The 18,277-nt window shown below is 34.7% G+C and overlaps 2 long non-coding RNA genes across 2 annotated transcripts in view; both read left to right on the top strand.

Moving 5' to 3' along the window:
* Positions 1-18,277, top strand: part of LOC149560248 (uncharacterized) — a 163,563-nt gene that overhangs the window by 113,796 nt on the left and 31,490 nt on the right. The window lies entirely within an intron of this gene.
* LOC149560249 (uncharacterized) lies at positions 46-3,565 on the top strand. Its single transcript, XR_016363339.1, has 3 exons — positions 46-202; positions 996-1,165; positions 3,546-3,565. It is a non-coding gene; the product is annotated as an uncharacterized LOC149560249 (long non-coding RNA).

The following is an 18,277-nucleotide window of genomic DNA, read 5'->3' as shown; positions in this document are numbered from 1 at the left end:
GTAAAGATATATATGGACAGTTGAATGTCTTTCACTTCGAAATCTTTATCTAAAGTTTTTTTCTTGCACCGCTAGTTTTCTTCCGTCTTTCCCTAGGCAGCTTTTTCAGTCTTTATGGTGTTTGTATGGATTTTTTTGTCTGCTTCCACAGCGTGCAGAGGAAGAAGTAGGGGAGAAGAATAAAGAGGGTAGAAAAATTCAGGTAATACTTCTTCCAGGTTATACTTATGCGAAGAAATAGTTGGTAGCAACATAATATTCAGATTATCATTTTATATTCTCAACTAACAATTGAAAGAATTTTTTAAGGTTAAAAATGTTGTGGCTAATAACTAGAGGAATTTGTACTTACCAGGATTGTCTGTGTCCTGAAATTATTGAAATGGGTTTGTCAAGAAATTAAAAATTGGAGATATGATATGAGCATGCATTTGATGTTTAAATGGAGATATGATATGGGTATGCATATGATGTTTAATTGTTTTAATAAAGAGGAAAAGGTAGAGAAAGATGAAGAGACAAAGAAGAGGAAGAAAAAGGGAAAAATTATGCAGGCACTTCCTCTTATAGGTTATTCTTATGACAAGAAATAATGGGAATTTTTAGGTTATCATGTTGTGATATGTTTAACTAACAATTAAAAGAATTTGGTCAAGTTTTAAGAAATTATGTGACTATAACTAAAGAAATTTAGTTATCAGGATTTTCCGTGGTCTAAAATCATTGAAGTAAGTGTGCTTGGTGGGTTTGGCAAGAGATCTGGTTTGGATATGCATTCGATGGTTTAGATTTCTTTGCTAAGCATGATTTTATGGCTACATTCCCTTGTTTATTGCATTGCCGCTTTGAACATAAATGAACTAAAATTAGATGTGAGCTCTCCTTCAACTCTAGCGTCTTTTTAGAATATGGTAAACTGAGAGAATGGATTTATGTAGGAAATTTGGCATGAAGCATGATTGTCCTTTAATTGCCACTGTCTTTGTCTTGTGCAGACGAAGTGAAGGAGGATGGAGGAGTTGTATTGCAAACTCTATTTCTTCCTCAGTAATCAACGCCACTTTGGATTGAATGCCAAAACCACCAGGGAGGAATTAAGAGAAACAGGGGTTGAAAATTTTCAAATATGCTGAGATGTATCGCATGCAAGGAACCAAAATTCCATGTCAGTTTTTCCTTTCCCTTTCTTCTATTTCTGATTATTCTCCATTTTTATAGAAATTTTAGATGTCTGCTAATTCGTTTAAGAAAAACATAATTACCATTCTAAGTGCCAAATTTCAACACTGCATAGCCTCTTTAATCAATTCCAAATTGCATGCAATTAGCTGACTTGTTTTAGATAGGATTTAAATATTTATCCCTTGTTAGCATCTCGCCTTTTCTAAGGGCTTTGTGATTGCATGCTTTGAAAAGCCCACTTCATGAATGCTAAAGGGCATAAATAGAACCAAATACTATCAGTATTATTAATTAACCAAATTATCTCTGCTTTCTCTTATCAGTATTACTAATTAACCAAATACTATCATCTGCTGGCCTCTATTACTAGTTGACTGTTCTTTTAACTGTATCAATGGTGGGGGTGAATTTTGGGTGGCATTTACAAACTTTGGAAGATTACTTTCCAGAGCAGCTGCTTCTTCCTTCATCTGTATCACGTGGGAGGAATTTTGTTGGCTATAAAAAAACTCTCACTTGCTCAAACTCTTGGTAATTATTTCCATATTTTATTCCACTAATTCCATCTGGGAGGTCCCCAGAAATAGTTGTGTTTCTGTTGTTACTTTCCCCTATTTTTAAACAAAACATTTCTTTTTTTTAACTGTGTCACTGGTGGAAATGAATTTTGGTGACATTACTAAATTCCATCACGAAGATCCTTTGAAATAGTTCTGTTACTTGTACTGCCATCCCCTGTTATTTTAGAGCAATCATGAGTTAATTTATCATGGTGTTAGTGGTGGATAGGCAACCTTGAGCCAAAATTGACTCTAAAATTATGTGCATAATCACCATGATCGTTAGAGGAGGGCAGAAAAGATTATGTGCATAATCAGCCACCATGATAGTCAGAGGAGGGCAGAAGAGAGAAGATAATGATGATAGACAGAAGAAACTAAAATCTTTTTCTTTTCTATAAAATTGAGAATTTTTCACTATACCTATCTAGAATGCACTCGTGACATTTTGTTGTTGTTTGTGACGACTCGGAGATGGGTAAGTTTGTAAGGATAGTGTTGAGTAAAAACATGGACTACAAGGAGCCTTATTGTCATAAAATAAACCAATTCTAGCTGATCCTTCGGTTCTAGTTCACAGATGTTCAGGGATTCAAGTTTTATATCAAGACCATTCAACCTTGCATATACTATCTTTTAAAGAAAAATACTTACATATTAGAAAAAATTGAGAAAGCTGAAATAGTCATAGAGCTCACCTAATACAAGTAAGATGTTAGAGAAAGCACCAATGAAGTGCAATACCTTATATCAATAGTACTAGTCATTTGTCTAACTGCTAAAATAAAAGAAAATATCAAACTTAATTTTAGAGGTCAATGAAGAAATTGTTATTAAAATAACTTAAAAAAGAAGCAATGAATGTTTTGATCTGGAGTTTCAGCCTTGTAAATCTGCAATGTCATTTGCCACTTGCAATGTGCATCTATGGAGCACTGATATAATCAAATACCAATATTATTCTTCAACAAAAATATTATATGTTTGAAGGAAAGTTTTATATCTGAAACAGTATTAGTACTTCATGAATGATAAAAGGACAGTATTGGTGATGAAGATGTAGACATTAAAAAAGGGAGGACACGTCTGTCAATTTAATCAATTTTAGTACTGTTGCCTCTATGTTCTATTCAAGAGACACAAAAACACAAGCTGTTTGAAGAAATTTACCTTCATTTAACACCTTGCAATATGATAATACCAAGCTAGAGATTTATGTGGAATGGCCGATCTTGACTGGAACTCATTGAAGTTGTGTTAGGATTAAATATGACCTCAATGATAAAGATATGAACAAAACCCATTTGTGCATGAAATGCATATTTTCAATAGGCTGTCTGCCTTGTGATGATGACTTTTTTAAAGAACTTAAAGAAAATATATTACATTAAAACCATTCTTTCATTGAAGCAGTAATTTGGGGCGTTGGAAGGAGAAATTTTCCATGGTCTTTGGGATTGATCTGAACATGTACTGTATCAAAGCATTCTACCCACTATGTCAGATTCTTAAGGACTATTGTTGATTTTGCTTTACAGATTTCTGTGTAAATTCAATTTCAAATGAGTGATTTTCAGTTTCCAATCAGTGAATCAAAAAGCTTTTGATAAATTTTTATATCTATATTCAATAAGATGAGTGTGTTTTCTAATTTGACATGTGTTGACATTTGATAAAAGGATAATAACTTAATTTTGCTGCTGAAGGCTTTAGAAGTAAACTACTAAGGATCACCATTTATCTGCATGATGGGCACATTTAAGTCTCATCTACTGTGTTGTATAATGATTTCTATGGCTTCAGGTCTTCCTCCTGCACTCTCTTGGGTAAAATATGGGCATTATATCCTATGCAAAATTGCTCAGGTGAGGACTCTTTCTTTTCTTAAAACCAAGTAAAGTAAGCCTTTAGTCTATATTCTTAGGATTTGATTGACGGGATCACGCTCAAATGAATTTCATATTTATCAGAAACTTGTCTATTTTGCAATTCTTGTTTTTATAACCTGAAAAATTGTTCTCCTGCTGGTCATCATATGCAAGTTCAAACATTTATGTTCGCTATATATTGGACATCTTTTTTCTATGAAATTTTATGTGTTTTAGTTAAAGGGTTTAATTCTATTAGTCGAATAAGATGATGGAGATGATAATATATAATAACAAAAAGTTCTCCACCAAGATTGGACACCTGAAAGATTTTGATAGATTGAATCCTCCTTTACCTGGCTATATATGCTTCCGGTTGGCGCCATACACTCTAAAATTATCTTTTTCATAGATTTAGATTGTGAAAATGAATTGTTGAAGGCAAGTATTTTTTTGATTTGGATGTATGTTCTTTCATATTATTGTAAATTATTATTTTTATATTGAAAAAGTTTTAAAAACATCTAAGAAAACTTGTCAATTTGAAAAACAACCAACCCTCAATACTATACAAAATTGGAGAGAGGAGTTAAACCAAATATAAGACTGTATATAATGTTTCTAATATGAACATCCAGAACTGTATATAATATAACAAAATTACTCAATAGACAATACATGCACTAGAGAACTATAATTTCTGATATTCATGTTTTGGCTATTCAGTATCATCAATATGTGCTCAAGTGGATCCAACACATGTACTTGTCTCCATATCAGCATCCAAATGACATTTCTTTAGGAGAATGCTAAGTTCCTCAATTTCTGCTTGTGTAAGGAAACTTTGGTATCTCTCAATGTACTGTGCAACTTTAACTTCATCTTTGTAAATCAGCGGCATTCCATCATGCATCAGCTTCATGAATCTGGACTTTGTAATCTCCAAGCAAAAAGAAACCTATGACATGATGTAAAAATGTGTGAGTTTAAGGTTAAACTCAGTAGAGGACCTTCTCACATTTTGAAATATCTCCTTATTCCTTTCCTTCCAAAGAAACCATAGTACTTCACCAGTAAGAGCAAACCAAAATCTATTAAGAGATAAGTCAAAATATCTCACATAACCAGCCAAAATTTCACACCAAGAAAAACAATTATTATTTTTCCAATCAATAGGATAACCAAAGAAAATGGCCCAAATTTTAGATGCATAAATACACTCAAAGAAAATATGTTCAAAGCTCTCGGGTCTATTACACAGAAAACTTGTCAATTTGAAAAACAACCAACCCTCAATACTATACAAAATTGGAGAGAGGAGTTAAACCAAATATAAGACTGTATATAATGTTTCTAATATGAACATCCAGAACTGTATATAATATAACAAAATTACTCAATAGACAATACATGCACTAGAGAACTATAATTTCTGATATTCATGTTTTGGCTATTCAGTATCATCAATATGTGCTCAAGTGGATCCAACACATGTACTTGTCTCCATATCAGCATCCAAATGACATTTCTTTAGGAGAATGCTAAGTTCCTCAATTTCTGCTTGTGTAAGGAAACTTTGGTATCTCTCAATGTACTGTGCAACTTTAACTTCATCTTTGTAAATCAGCGGCATTCCATCATGCATCAGCTTCATGAATCTGGACTTTGTAATCTCCAAGCAAAAAGAAACCTATGACATGATGTAAAAATGTGTGAGTTTAAGGTTAAACTCAGTAGAGGACCTTCTCACATTTTGAAATATCTCCTTATTCCTTTCCTTCCAAAGAAACCATAGTACTTCACCAGTAAGAGCAAACCAAAATCTATTAAGAGATAAGTCAAAATATCTCACATAACCAGCCAAAATTTCACACCAAGAAAAACAATTATTATTTTTCCAATCAATAGGATAACCAAAGAAAATGGCCCAAATTTTAGATGCATAAATACACTCAAAGAAAATATGTTCAAAGCTCTCGGGTCTATTACATAGATTGCAGGTCACAGACTCAACATTAATAGATGACAATATTGACCCAACAACAAGCTTCTTGATCAACAACAACCATCTAAAATGAATAACCTTAGACTCAAATAGACCCTTCTAGAAATAATCAAAGAAAAAATGTCAGTTTGAGAAAGGACAAATCAAGACCCCAACAATTAACTATATATTGTAACACAGATTGATTAGCTTTAAACATATCATAATTATGTTTAATAGAGGTGTTGCAAATACCAGTGCCATCATTCCATTTTACATTTCTAATAAAGGTATTGCTATCCATGAACTTTCCACCTTTCTCCTTGCATAAAACTTTGGTCAAAAGAGTATATGTCTTCCTTTGAGAATTGGGGATGTCAAACTTCCTAGAGATCTCATCCCATGACCCAATCTTGTTCTTAACCATTAAGTCACTGATCAAATAAATACCTTTCTCATTCCATTTTTTAGTTGAACAACTTTGAGTAAGAGCAAGAGGCTATCATTCAAATATAGTCTCCACTAGATTGATTTGTCAATAACAATGTAATTAGAAGGACCCCCACTGGCATTCCTACAAGAGATAAGTTCCCTCACTTGTGACCATGCAGACCACAAGGAGGTGAATACTTTAGATCCAAACACCTTCATCTTAAAGTTTCCCATTGTAAGATCCCAAAATGGAATGTTGGCCCAATGTTTACCTTTTTTAATAATAGACCTTTCAACATCGTTTCTCACAAGAACCTTCCAAGGTTCATTCTCCCAAAATGCTTTGAAGATCCACTTGGTTGCAAGAGCAATACCTTGAATTCTAGTATCTTTAATGTTAGAGTAATTAGTTGTTTTCACTTATTAATTAAATCACTTTGGTTTAATTAAATAAGTTGCCTATTACTCTAGTTTGCTTAAGCTATCTTGTAGGTGCATATAATTAATATTTTATTAATTATATTGTGCAACCTAGCTTTTTTAGCCTTTAGGTTACCCTTTTCGAGTTTTGATCTCCTTTTATAAGGATTGATCTCTTTGTATTTTTCATTATGAAGATCCATTGAATAATATTTTCTTCGTCTGAGTTTTTCAGAGCAAACCCTTGCCTCTTCTTGTCTTTTTCTTCTCCATGACAGGTTTTCTGCATGTAGGTTTTCTTGGGCTTCGTGGATTTATTGTGCACTTTTGCTCAAATCCTACATGGTATCAGAGCCAGATTTGCTGTAGCTTGTTTGGTGTTTCAAGAAAAAAGGAGAACAAGGGTTTGGCAGATCAAATCTGGTGTTTTATCGGGTTTTTTCTGAGAAAACAGGGGGTCACTAATTTTTGGAGCAGTTTGAGGCCAAACGGACATCACGGATGGATTTAGAAGGTGTCAAAACCCTTGTTTTGATATAAAATTTGTCCGATTTGGAGAATGTTGATTGAGGAGGCAAAAAAATTTTCCCGACAGGGCCGTACAGCCCCTGGCATGCAGATTGAGGCAGAAATTTCAAAAAAATCACAAAAAATAAATAAGTTTGTAGCATTTTTTGGCCACAACGGTTAACTAACCGCTAGCGACGCCACGTGGTAACCGCTGGCGGCCCGCCTAGCGGCTCTGCCATGGCATCGCCGCAGCCTTGCTCGGCCGCCGCTCTGCCAGTGGCTGGGGGGGTGGTTGGGTGGTTTTGTTTTTTTTTTTTTATTATTATTATTTTTAATTAAAAAAAAAAAAAAATCTTTCATTCTGGAGGCCCTGGAGGTTTTTTTGCCGTAACTTGAGCATACGGATGTATTTTTTCAATCCGAAAAATGAGCCAAAAATGGTTCCAAGACGAAGATGCTGGTACAGATTTTTTTGGTTTTTGATGTAGTTTGGTTGCTTGTTTTGGCAGTCAAAGCTAGATGTTCTATTTTGCACTCCAAGAGGCGTATCTTGAGCATCTGATCTCTATTTTTGGACTTCTTTATATCACTGGAAAGCTCTTTCTGTGCTATTTCCAGTGATGTTGGTTGTTGTTCCAAATTCTATTTCAGGCACATCCTATTCAATATTTTGTGTTTTAGCATTCTGGTGGATATCGTGTTTGTTTAAGGTCCGAGGATCGATTTTGTTGCTTTAGATACTTCGTTTTGGGCTCTTCCTTCTGTTGTATCAGCCTTATGGTTTTTTTTATCATTGTTGATATTCATTATAAGCATCTTTATGCAAACACACTGAGATAAAGTGCCACTCCTGCGTTTCGGGATCCTTTTCATCATTGTGATTCATTGTACTCGCACTATTTTATAAAGTGCCATGGAGGGGATAGTTGTTTGCCGCTTATAGGGCCTCTTTCTTGTTTGCCTTATGCAGTGTCAATGACACGTGCCTTTATTGGTGTCTGTACCTCACTCTCGATGTGTCTGGTTCCTATGTTGTAGGAGATTCTTTGGCCCACCTTTTCAGCTTCCTGTCACCTCACCTGCATTAAGGGGGGGTTATATTGTTGTTCTATGCTTTTTTGATTAATGGTTCATTGGTGTGAGCTATGTATTTAGTACTTGATCCTACATATTAGGCAATTGCAGTGGCTGGCTACCTATGCATTTTGATGAGATGGATCATCTACCATATAGACATGCTCGGTTTGTGCCTTCTATTTTCATGGAGGTTCTACAGATCAGCATTTTGACAGAGTTTTGTAGTTCTTCATGCTTCAGTGATTCTCTTCTGATCTTTTTGTTCCTTCTTCTGGAACATTCTTTGCTATCTCTTTTTGGAGTAGGGTTTTTCCCATGTGGTTTTCTCTATTTCTCCTTTTTATAGAGATTTCGTTGTATTGGGTATCTAATCAAGCCTTATTGCTGGGACCCACTTTTCTACTTTCATAACTGTGCTAGGTTAGCTTACCTCCTAAGCTTTGCTTAAGGGGAGGTGTTAGAGTAATTAGTTGTTTTCACTTATTAATTAAATCACTTTGATTTAATTAAATAAGTTTTCTATTACTCTAGTTTGCTTAAGCTATTTTGTAGCTGCATATAATTAATATTTTATTAATTATATTGTGCAACCTAGCTTTTTTAGGCTTTAGGTTACCCTTTTTGGGTTTTGATATCCTTTTATAAGGATTGATCTCTTTGTATTTTTCATTATGAAGATTCGTTGAATAATATTTTCTTCGTCTGAGTTTTTTAGATCAAACCCTTGCCTCTTCTTGTCTTTTTCTTCTCCGTGACAAGTTTTCTGCATGCAGGTTTTCTTGGGCTTCGTGGATTTGTTTTGCGCTTTTGCTCAAATCCTACATTTAATCTCCAATCTCCCCAACTTTTTGGGCAGGCATCATCATTCCCACTTAACACAATGTCTCTTCTTTGAACCCAAACCATCTAACCATAGAAAGTCTTTGAGAATTTTTTCAAGCATACCAAACTGAGCTTTAGTAAATAACCAAGATGAAGCAAAAAAGATATGATGAGAAGAAAGGACCTTCTGTTCAACTTGAACTCTCCCAGTCAATGAAAGGGAGTGAGTCTGCCATCTAATATGCTTTCTATTAATCTTGTTGGACATCCACTCCCACATGTCAACAAATGAATGATCCAGGGAGAAAGGAATACCAAATACCTAGTAATAGTTTTAGGTCTAGTCCAATTCCAACCCATCTTTGACAACCAATTATGAGGTACATCCTTCCAATCCATAACATATGACTTATGGGGGGCCACTTTGCTCTAGAAATAGAGCAAAAAAAATTAAGTTTGTTAAGAGCAATATAAAAGTTAACTTTAGATAGTTCCAAAAAAAGAGTAGTGTCATTGGCAAATTGAGCATTGATCAAATCTTCTGCATTAGGGAGGATGATGCCCTTAACAAGATGCCCTAAATAAGAAACTCTTAAAATGTGAAACAAAGCATCAATAGCTATTACAAATAAGGAGGGTACAATAGGTTTTGAAAATTCTCCATTTATCTCTATAACTATGGATGAATCTTTAAACAAAATTTCAATCTATTTGCAAAAATGATAGGGAAAGCCAAAAGCTTTCAACATTCCAATAACAAAAGGCCACTCAACCCTATCATAAGCCTTCTTAAATCAAGGAGGATCATAGCCACATCCTGCCTACTAGCCTTAGCCCAATTCATAGCTTCCCAACTGGTGATAAGATTCTCCAATATATATCTTCCTTTTATAAAACTAGTTTGAGTGACTGAAACAATGTTCTTAGTAATTTCTGCAATCCTCCTTGCCAACAACTTAGCAATGATTTTATAAGAGAAATTAAGCAGGGTGATGGGTCTCCAATTCTCGACTAAGGATCTATCCCCAGCTTTAGGAAGCAATTTAATGATTCCTCTATTCACATTACTGCCTAGAGAACCATTATCAAAGGCATCATTATAGAATAATAGAAGCTCTTCCCCAATCCAATCTAGATTATCCTTATAGAATTCAATAGGTAGTCCATCAATTCCTAGAGATTTATCGTTAGCCATAGCTTTGATAGCCTCTTGAATCTCTTCTAGAGAGATTTTTCAACTCATCACTTTCACTATCAGAGACCTTCTTAGGAATCATCTTCAAACATTCTCCCGATTGCTTCTATTGATCTTGATCAAATTCCAGAGAGAACAATTTAGAATAAAAACTGTAAAATGCTTCCTTAATAACCTTTGGACCATTAGTTTTACCACCCTCGATCTGGATATTCTCAATCTTTTATGCCTTATGTTTTTCCCTAATAATGTAAAAAAATATTTGGACCCTATATCACCATCTCTAAGTTAATTCATTCTTGCCCAAATCCTTTGCCCTTGGATCTTATATCTATGAAGAAATCCTAGTTGATACTTGATGAAAACCAAATTCTTTAGTAGCACTAGGTCATTTGGACAATTTTGAAGAGCAAATTCAGTGTCATTCATTTTTATCTTTGGCTACTTTTTTCCCAATAATCTGATAAGTTTTTTTCCAAGATTCCACTAGATGGCACCACTATTTAACTGGTCTTACAAACTGATTACATAATTTGGATAAAAAAGTCACCATTCTAATAGCCTCTTTATTATCAAGGTCTTTTAGCAAAGAGGTATTTAAATTAAAACTTTTTCCTTTGTTACTCATTCTATTAACATTATCAACCTTATTTATCAGCATTCTATTAACATTACAGTGAGAGACATAGTAATAGGAGAATGACCCTCTACAGTCTGGAAGGAGAAAAAGGAAGAATCATAGTAAATCATATCCAATCTATAGTATACTCTGTTATGCTCCCCTTGATTATTGCACCAAGTGAACCAAATGTTATTAAAGTTCTCCCTATTATTCTCCAATGAATAAATCAAATTAAAACATCTTCTAAATTTACACCAAAAAAATTGCTCATTTCCTTTCCATTGATGTTTTAGACCTCCTTGTTTATCACATCTAGCTTCCACCATGTTAAAATCTCCTATAAATATCCAAGATGCTTTAGGCAAGTTAGATGAACACCAATCCCATAACACAACTCTATCCCTATAAGCATTTGGGGCATAAATGTTACATAACCCAATTATATCCTCCTCATATTTAAATGTCACACAAAGTGCCCTTTAACATATTGAGCATACATGCTGCATTATGGATTCAGCCCAATTGGGCCCAATTAACATGGCCACTCCACCCTTTCCTTTCTCATGCTTAGAATGAAACTCTACAACTTTATCCCATAAAAATTTATTAATACAAGATGCTTGAAGACTGACAACTTTAATTTCTTGCAAACATATAATATCCTTATTTTTTAACTTATTACACCACTTTCTAACAATATATTTCCATTAGTCTTTTCCAGACCTCTAACATTCCAGCTATGAATATTTAACATCATGAAGGGGGTTGAATAGAGGGAGTCATTGGAGCCTTATAGAGCCTATTGAAATAATTTGGGATGGCATTCTTACCACCAGAGCTACTTGAAATTGACCTTTTCTCATATGTTTTCCTCTTCCTTTTAACAAAGTTAGTGAATTGGCCCCCTTGACTCTGCATCTAGATTTTTTTGAATCACAAGTGAGGGAGAACTGATCTCTTTAGGGATACCAACCTTACTATTAATAACCTTTGCCTTCTCTTTAATGGATCTAATAGCAAGCTACTGAGCATTCAATCTAGTAGGGATCTCACCAAGACTAGCCTTAGCCACCTCTGGGGTTAAAATAACACGGGCCATGGGATGAACTTCACTAGGAATATGACTGGCTTGTATAGCCGGAATCACCTCAAATTTTTTATCATATAAAGGATTATTTGAAGTGAAAAAGCCACCACATTCCAAAGAGTTAGCTTTAGAAGAGCCTTTTGATGGCATTGACTAATTAGACATACCACTATCCAATTTTTGCTTTGGAGTAGATGGTAAACCATCCTTGTTCAATACTTCAACAACATTAACCCTCTCTAGGATTATTTCTTTGGTATTATCAACATTCACCTTAGCTTTCTCAAAATGCATATTACAGGTCGAACAATTTTTCTTAATATGACCATTAAGTTTACAATGAAAACATGCGTGCAAATTTCCTAATAGAGAAACTTCCCAAGAGAGTTTATCTTCTTCTAAATTTAAGGAGATAATATCAAGAAGAATCACATCTGGGTCCAGGGCCACAAGAACACGCACATTTAAATGTAGAAGAGTAACCCTAGACTATTCAATTTGGAAAACCGATCCAAGGGGTTTCAAAATATGAGAAACAAATGGCCGAAATTCAACTTGGAGACTCTTAATTTCCACCCAATTTGGCATGGATTTTTTTATAACTCCATCACCATTACCATTAGATGACCATGGCTATGCTCTAAATAAAAAATGATCAACATTTCAAAAACCCTTTTTTAATATTCTTTCCTGCATATTATAGGATTTTAAAAAATAATGAAGAGGCCTTTTTGAATCATTCTACAAAAGTTAACATATAAAGTTTTTCCCCACAAGCATTTAACCAATCATCAAGAAATTTACATGAAGGCAAAGCATTAGCATCTAAACAAACAAAGAATATGACAACATTTATTAACCTACTCTACTTTGCTCTTTAACAACTTTAACCATATCGTCATTGGGAGACAAGGTTAGGGTTTTCAAACCATTAGAAGGGCTCCTACCATCTTCATGTTCATGAACAGCTCCTCCACCATCTCTGGCATCTCGTTTATCTATATGGGTTATAGTCCTCCCAATTCCATTTGAACACTCAAAAACTGTAATCCTTTCAAACTTGATCTCGAAACAAGCCATCTCAAGGCAAACTGACACTGAAATATCTATAAGGACTACCTTATACGAAGGCTTTTGCTCTTATTCTTTGAGCCACCATTTCCAATGATACCTTCACTAAAACCATCCTTTCCAGCATTACCAGAGATCTCTAGTTTATCATTGTTTGAAATTTTTCCTTCCCTCAAAGTTTCATCATTATCACACACCAGTTCACTCGGCGGTTCACTTGCCGCAGCTACATCATTACCCTCCATCGGCCCTTGTCACATACACAAGCCAACATCAAAGCCAAACAACCAACTCAAACTAGCAAAAAAAATGCAAAACCACACACAATTTACTAGCAAGAGCACATGGAAAAAAATGGGTTAAAGGCACACAAGACCAAAGATTCACGAAAAATCACAATAAAAAAAGGACATGACATACAACTTCATGAAACAGGGCAAGCCAACATTGCCACACAAATTTGATGTGCTATAATCGTATGGAGTTGTAGACCACTACCTATTGATGTCATTTTTGTACCACTACATAATATATAGCAATTGAACACTTGATATGGGATATCAAACACTTAGCTTCTCTCTTAAAAAGTTAATACTCATGAAGACATGAGAAAAATTTCAGTGCTCCTTAAACTTGTCGATGCTAACTCAGTTATTGATGTGATTTGCTGGTAATCACGTAGGCGGCCTTACGTTGTTCATTCAAGGATAATTTGGGTTTTGGGATGATGGTGATGATAATAGGTTTGTAAAATAAATGAATGTTAGATAATGTAGATGGTGGTAATGATGGGGGTGTGTTTAACAATGATGCTTCTCCTAACTTCTTTCCTCAAAACTCCAAATACTAAGCTACTCACTACTCTACTCCTACTCCTATGAATGGAAAGATTAGCAAATGGATGGGGATCAAATCTAATGAAAGCTAACCAGCGACTCTACCTCCATAGATGCAATGATTCAAGAAAAAGTGACTAGATTACCACACAGGGCTTCCAAACCAGCCGCTAAGATGCTAGTGGCCTAGTTTATAGATCCTTATCAAACATCCACTAATATCACTATGCAATTATCCATCTACTTCTTACTCATACTTAGCAACCTTCTCAAAATAAAATCTACTTTAACAACTTCAAAAGAAATCTAGTTCTAAATATTGGAAGTAGAAACCATGCAATAACACCAAATGTTCTTAATCACCAAACAAGTCACAACAATAATAAAGAGAAGCAATTTTGGTATTATCTTAGCAATAATTTTCTCTGACTCTTTACAAATGAGAGCAAATGGCCTTATATAGAGGCCAAAATTACAACCAATGGTAGATATTAAGAGGCAAAACTAACGATCTAAATTGGATCCTAGAAATCCTAATTAGGGTTGCCACCCTATCGACCAATGAGAAGACACCACCTCATCAATAGATTGATAAAAAAAGGAAAAGTGGCAACCAATGAGAAGGTACCAAAATGGTAGCCAATCAGAATCAGACACCTATCCTACCCAAGAGAAAAGAGAATTTTCCACTTGGGCTTACATCAAATGATCTTCTATTATAGTTCTACCATTTTCTTTCATCATTTTAGCCAAAGTGATGAACTTGGCTAGCTTGTCATTGACTTCATGGGAGGGCAAAGTGTATGTTTCATCTTGAGCTCAGTTGAATTCATCGTGTTGCTCATTGCTTGCAGTGTTTTCTCATGATCCTTCTCATATTCTTTGGCGTATCCGATAAAGGCATTGAGGGAGGCAAGGGTGCCCAAATGTTTCTTCTTGATGGCAACCTTCTCCAAGTCATCCAATCTTTATCCAAATTTTGTCTCATTAACGTTTTCCTCTTGTCCACTTGAATTATCCCTATGGCCTCTAGCCTCATATATTTTCAAACCACTTCCTCCAAATTTGCTCTTCCTTAAAATTCACTCTTCCTTGAGATTTACTTTTCAATTTCCACTGCCTCTAAATCAAATAAAAGAGGTAGGACCCCATATAGAATTGCTTTTGATTTTACATGTCCTAAGCTGCAACTATAAATTCTCACTTATAATCCTAGACCAATCAAAACTTCTTTTTCCATTTCAATTCCATCAATAAAAAAATACATCCAGTTCTCAAATTGCATAGCTTGAGCAAATCCCATGATCTAGTTGAGAAGCACAATGAGATCATCATACTTTGATTTGAAATTTAACACAATGAGCCTTGATGATCTGATAACTCCCTTCTTGCCTTTGTGTAATCGATTCTGCTTTAGATGAATGAAGTAAGCCTCCTGATTATCCTAAAATAACTTAGTCACCTAATCCATCATTACCACTGACATGCTTTTGTACTATGGGATATTAAATGTTTCTTCGACCACTTGTCTATCGATGTTGGTGAATACTCTCTTCCCTTCATCAAAAATGATGAACTTAGTAACCAAATCAAACTGGGATGCACACTCCATGACCAATTCTGGACAAGACAAGGTAGGAGGGAAGGCCACTGCATGTACAATTTGACTTTTGTAGATTTTCTTTGCCATGGGAGATTTTCCTTCCTTCAATCTGTCCTTTAACTGGATTATGTTCACTGTGCCGATATTGGTGTTACTTATTCGCCTCACTTTCGAGAAGAAGGTGGTCTTAAGTATCATGTCTTCTTTGTCTTTTTTGGTGTTCATTCCCTTTGAGTTCTTGCTTGCACTAACATCTACCATCCTAAACACTTATTTTTGCCTCTTCATTCTAAGTGATATGGACTACCCTTATCAATCTCCAACCTTCTTTCTATTGATGGAACCTAGCTTATTTCTACTTCACCAAGTCCTATCTCTACACTTATCAATCTCCAACCTTCAACCTAAAGGTGGGACTACCATTTATTTCTGCCTCTTTGTTACCTTAGGATGAACTACACTTATATCTCCCAACTTCAACCTAGAGTGGTCTAGCTTATTTCTGCTTCGCCAAGTGTCCTATGATGAAATCTACACTTATCTCTCCAAACTTCAACCTATCAATGGAATGATGAAGTGGTGGATGATAAATGCAAGAAGAACATAAGGGAAACAAACCAAGTAAGAATAAGGAATAGAATCTACCTTTAAACCAATCTTCACCTCTAAAAAATGAATAGAATTTACCTTAAATCTGCATTTACCAATAATGGTGCCTTCTTCAAATTCAGATAAGATCTTAAAAATTTCAAGCCTCCTTACAAATAATGATGCCCTAGCAAAAATCAAAATTTTGACTCCTTTGAAATTACCCACATTTGTCAAAATTAAATCCTTGGATCACATGGCTTCCTCACCAACAAAATTGACCAAATTTGGAAATTGAAATTGCAGCCTTTGGCAAGAAATTAGACCTCAATTAATCATCCAAGCAAGAAAAATTCAAATATGCTCCAAAATCGCCTAGGGCAGAAATTTGCCCAAGATAGAAGAAGAAAAATGCCACCAAGCAAAGAAAAATCTACCTAAGAAAATCGTCCAAGTCTACAAACTGCCCTTCTAGAGAAAAATCACTCAACACATGAGAAGGAGGAAGATGGAATAATGAGATGAGAGAGGGGGGAGCCCCTCTTGTAGAAAAATTTCCTTGTCCATCCAAGTTGGCTAACTTTCCCTAGAGGAAAGCAAAATTAAATTAGCTTTTTATTAATGGCTCAAATTAAAATGTCATGCTTTAATTACTTAGCTCAAAGTGAAATTAGCCCATTGCTAGTTGTGACCAAAAATTTCAAAATAAAATTAGGAAAGCCTAGGAGATGCCAAATTTTTCATTTAAAAATGTTTTAGCAATTAAAATATCATTAAAATCAGATTTAACAAGCTAAAATAGATTTTCAATTTTAATTTACCAATTTCTTTCAACATTTAAAAAATCTCCTAAGCAATATTTCAACCAATTTAATGAAATTTTGCAATTTAATCCACTTTCAATTTTGCAAAGAAATTTTAATTTTTTACCAAAATAAATAATTTCTCTGGCATTCAAAATCGATATTTCAATTTCAATTTTGCTATCCAAAGTTTTCTTTTTCACTAAAAAATTTTAAGATATTCTAAAACAATTAAATCTGAAAAATTTCATTTTGAAAATGCTCAAGCTTACACAATTATATCAAATTTCCAAAATCTGTCTAAGTCCAAAAATTTGCAAATTTATCCTGCCAAGTATTGTTCTAACCATCGAAAAAATATTGTTTTTGAAATTTGTTTGGCCTAAAGATAAAAAGCACATTTTCTAAAAAATCAAGTTAACACTAGGTGAAAAAATAAATCCAACCACATCCCTCTTGGTCCAAAGGCATCCAAGGTGTAAAATTTTCAAATCAAAAATTTTTGGACAACCCTGAAAAACTTGCAAAGGCAATTGAAAAAATCTGTAAAAATTACCAAGGCTTGCCCGAAAAAGGGGGTCCCCAAAATTTTTGGGCAATGATGTGAAAACCTCACAACATCTAGCATCAACCCAAAGAAATGTTCCTAAACATTTCAAGAAATAAGTAACTTAGAACAAAGAATCTCAGGATGACCTATTCAAAAATCTACTTATGGACAAGCACTCAATAAGGGAAAGAACTCTCAAGTTAAACCTAAGCACCCTGAACATGAGTTACTCACATGTATGCAAATGATTTATTCCTCGCTCGACAAGAGCTTGATAATCTCTTAGATCCATTAAACTTAGCTACTATAATATCCTTACTTCAAAAGCAACCTGGATAGAGCCCCGCTACCACTCAAGCATCTATAGCCCTAACAAAGTTATCGCTTTGGCACCACAATCATTGTTCTACCTTTAGTGATTATTCTTATAGCACTGGTAGAGATGATTGCACACCCTTGAACTAAATTTCTTCTTTATGTTCACTTTGATACCGCCTTTTCTTTTACATAAATTATTTTGTTTCTTTTCTCATGATTTTTTTTTTTTCAATCTTTTGTTTGGCTTGCAGAGGGTTTGGAAGACCACAGTGGCACTAAAGTAGGTGTATGATTTTTACGAAGTCCAACTTCACTTCAAAACACCAAGAACTTAGAGCAATTAAATGTGATTAGAATGTTGTAACCATGTCAAAGATAGCTTAAGAACCTCTATCGAGTTTGCCCCAAATTTAGTAGAAGTCCTGCCATAGACTAATGACTAAGCACACCCTTTAATCTCTGAACCTCATCAAATGCATTCAATAAATGAACAAGACGAACTTCGTTTTGTCACCAAAAATGTAAAATCTGCACACCTCACCCACGAGTGATAACATGGACCCCCTTTGCATTTGCAAAGGCCCAAAACCAAAACTGCCTTTTGACTGAGGGAAGCTAAAAGATCCCAAGTCAAATGACTTGATGCAAATCAAATTGAGCTCCCTCACAACACCTAAACTAAACAACTAAAAGAAATCTACTCTAACCAACTAAAAGGGAAACTTTAATTTTACCCAACTAAAAAGAAA

Source organism: Cupressus sempervirens, chromosome 4 (genome assembly GCF_028749045.1).
Source record: "Cupressus sempervirens isolate cs-2001-9-10 chromosome 4, ASM2874904v1, whole genome shotgun sequence".
NCBI lineage: Eukaryota > Viridiplantae > Streptophyta > Pinopsida > Cupressales > Cupressaceae > Cupressus > Cupressus sempervirens.
The sequence above is the reverse complement of the archived record's forward strand: the minus strand, read 5'-3'. Positions and strand labels throughout refer to the sequence as shown.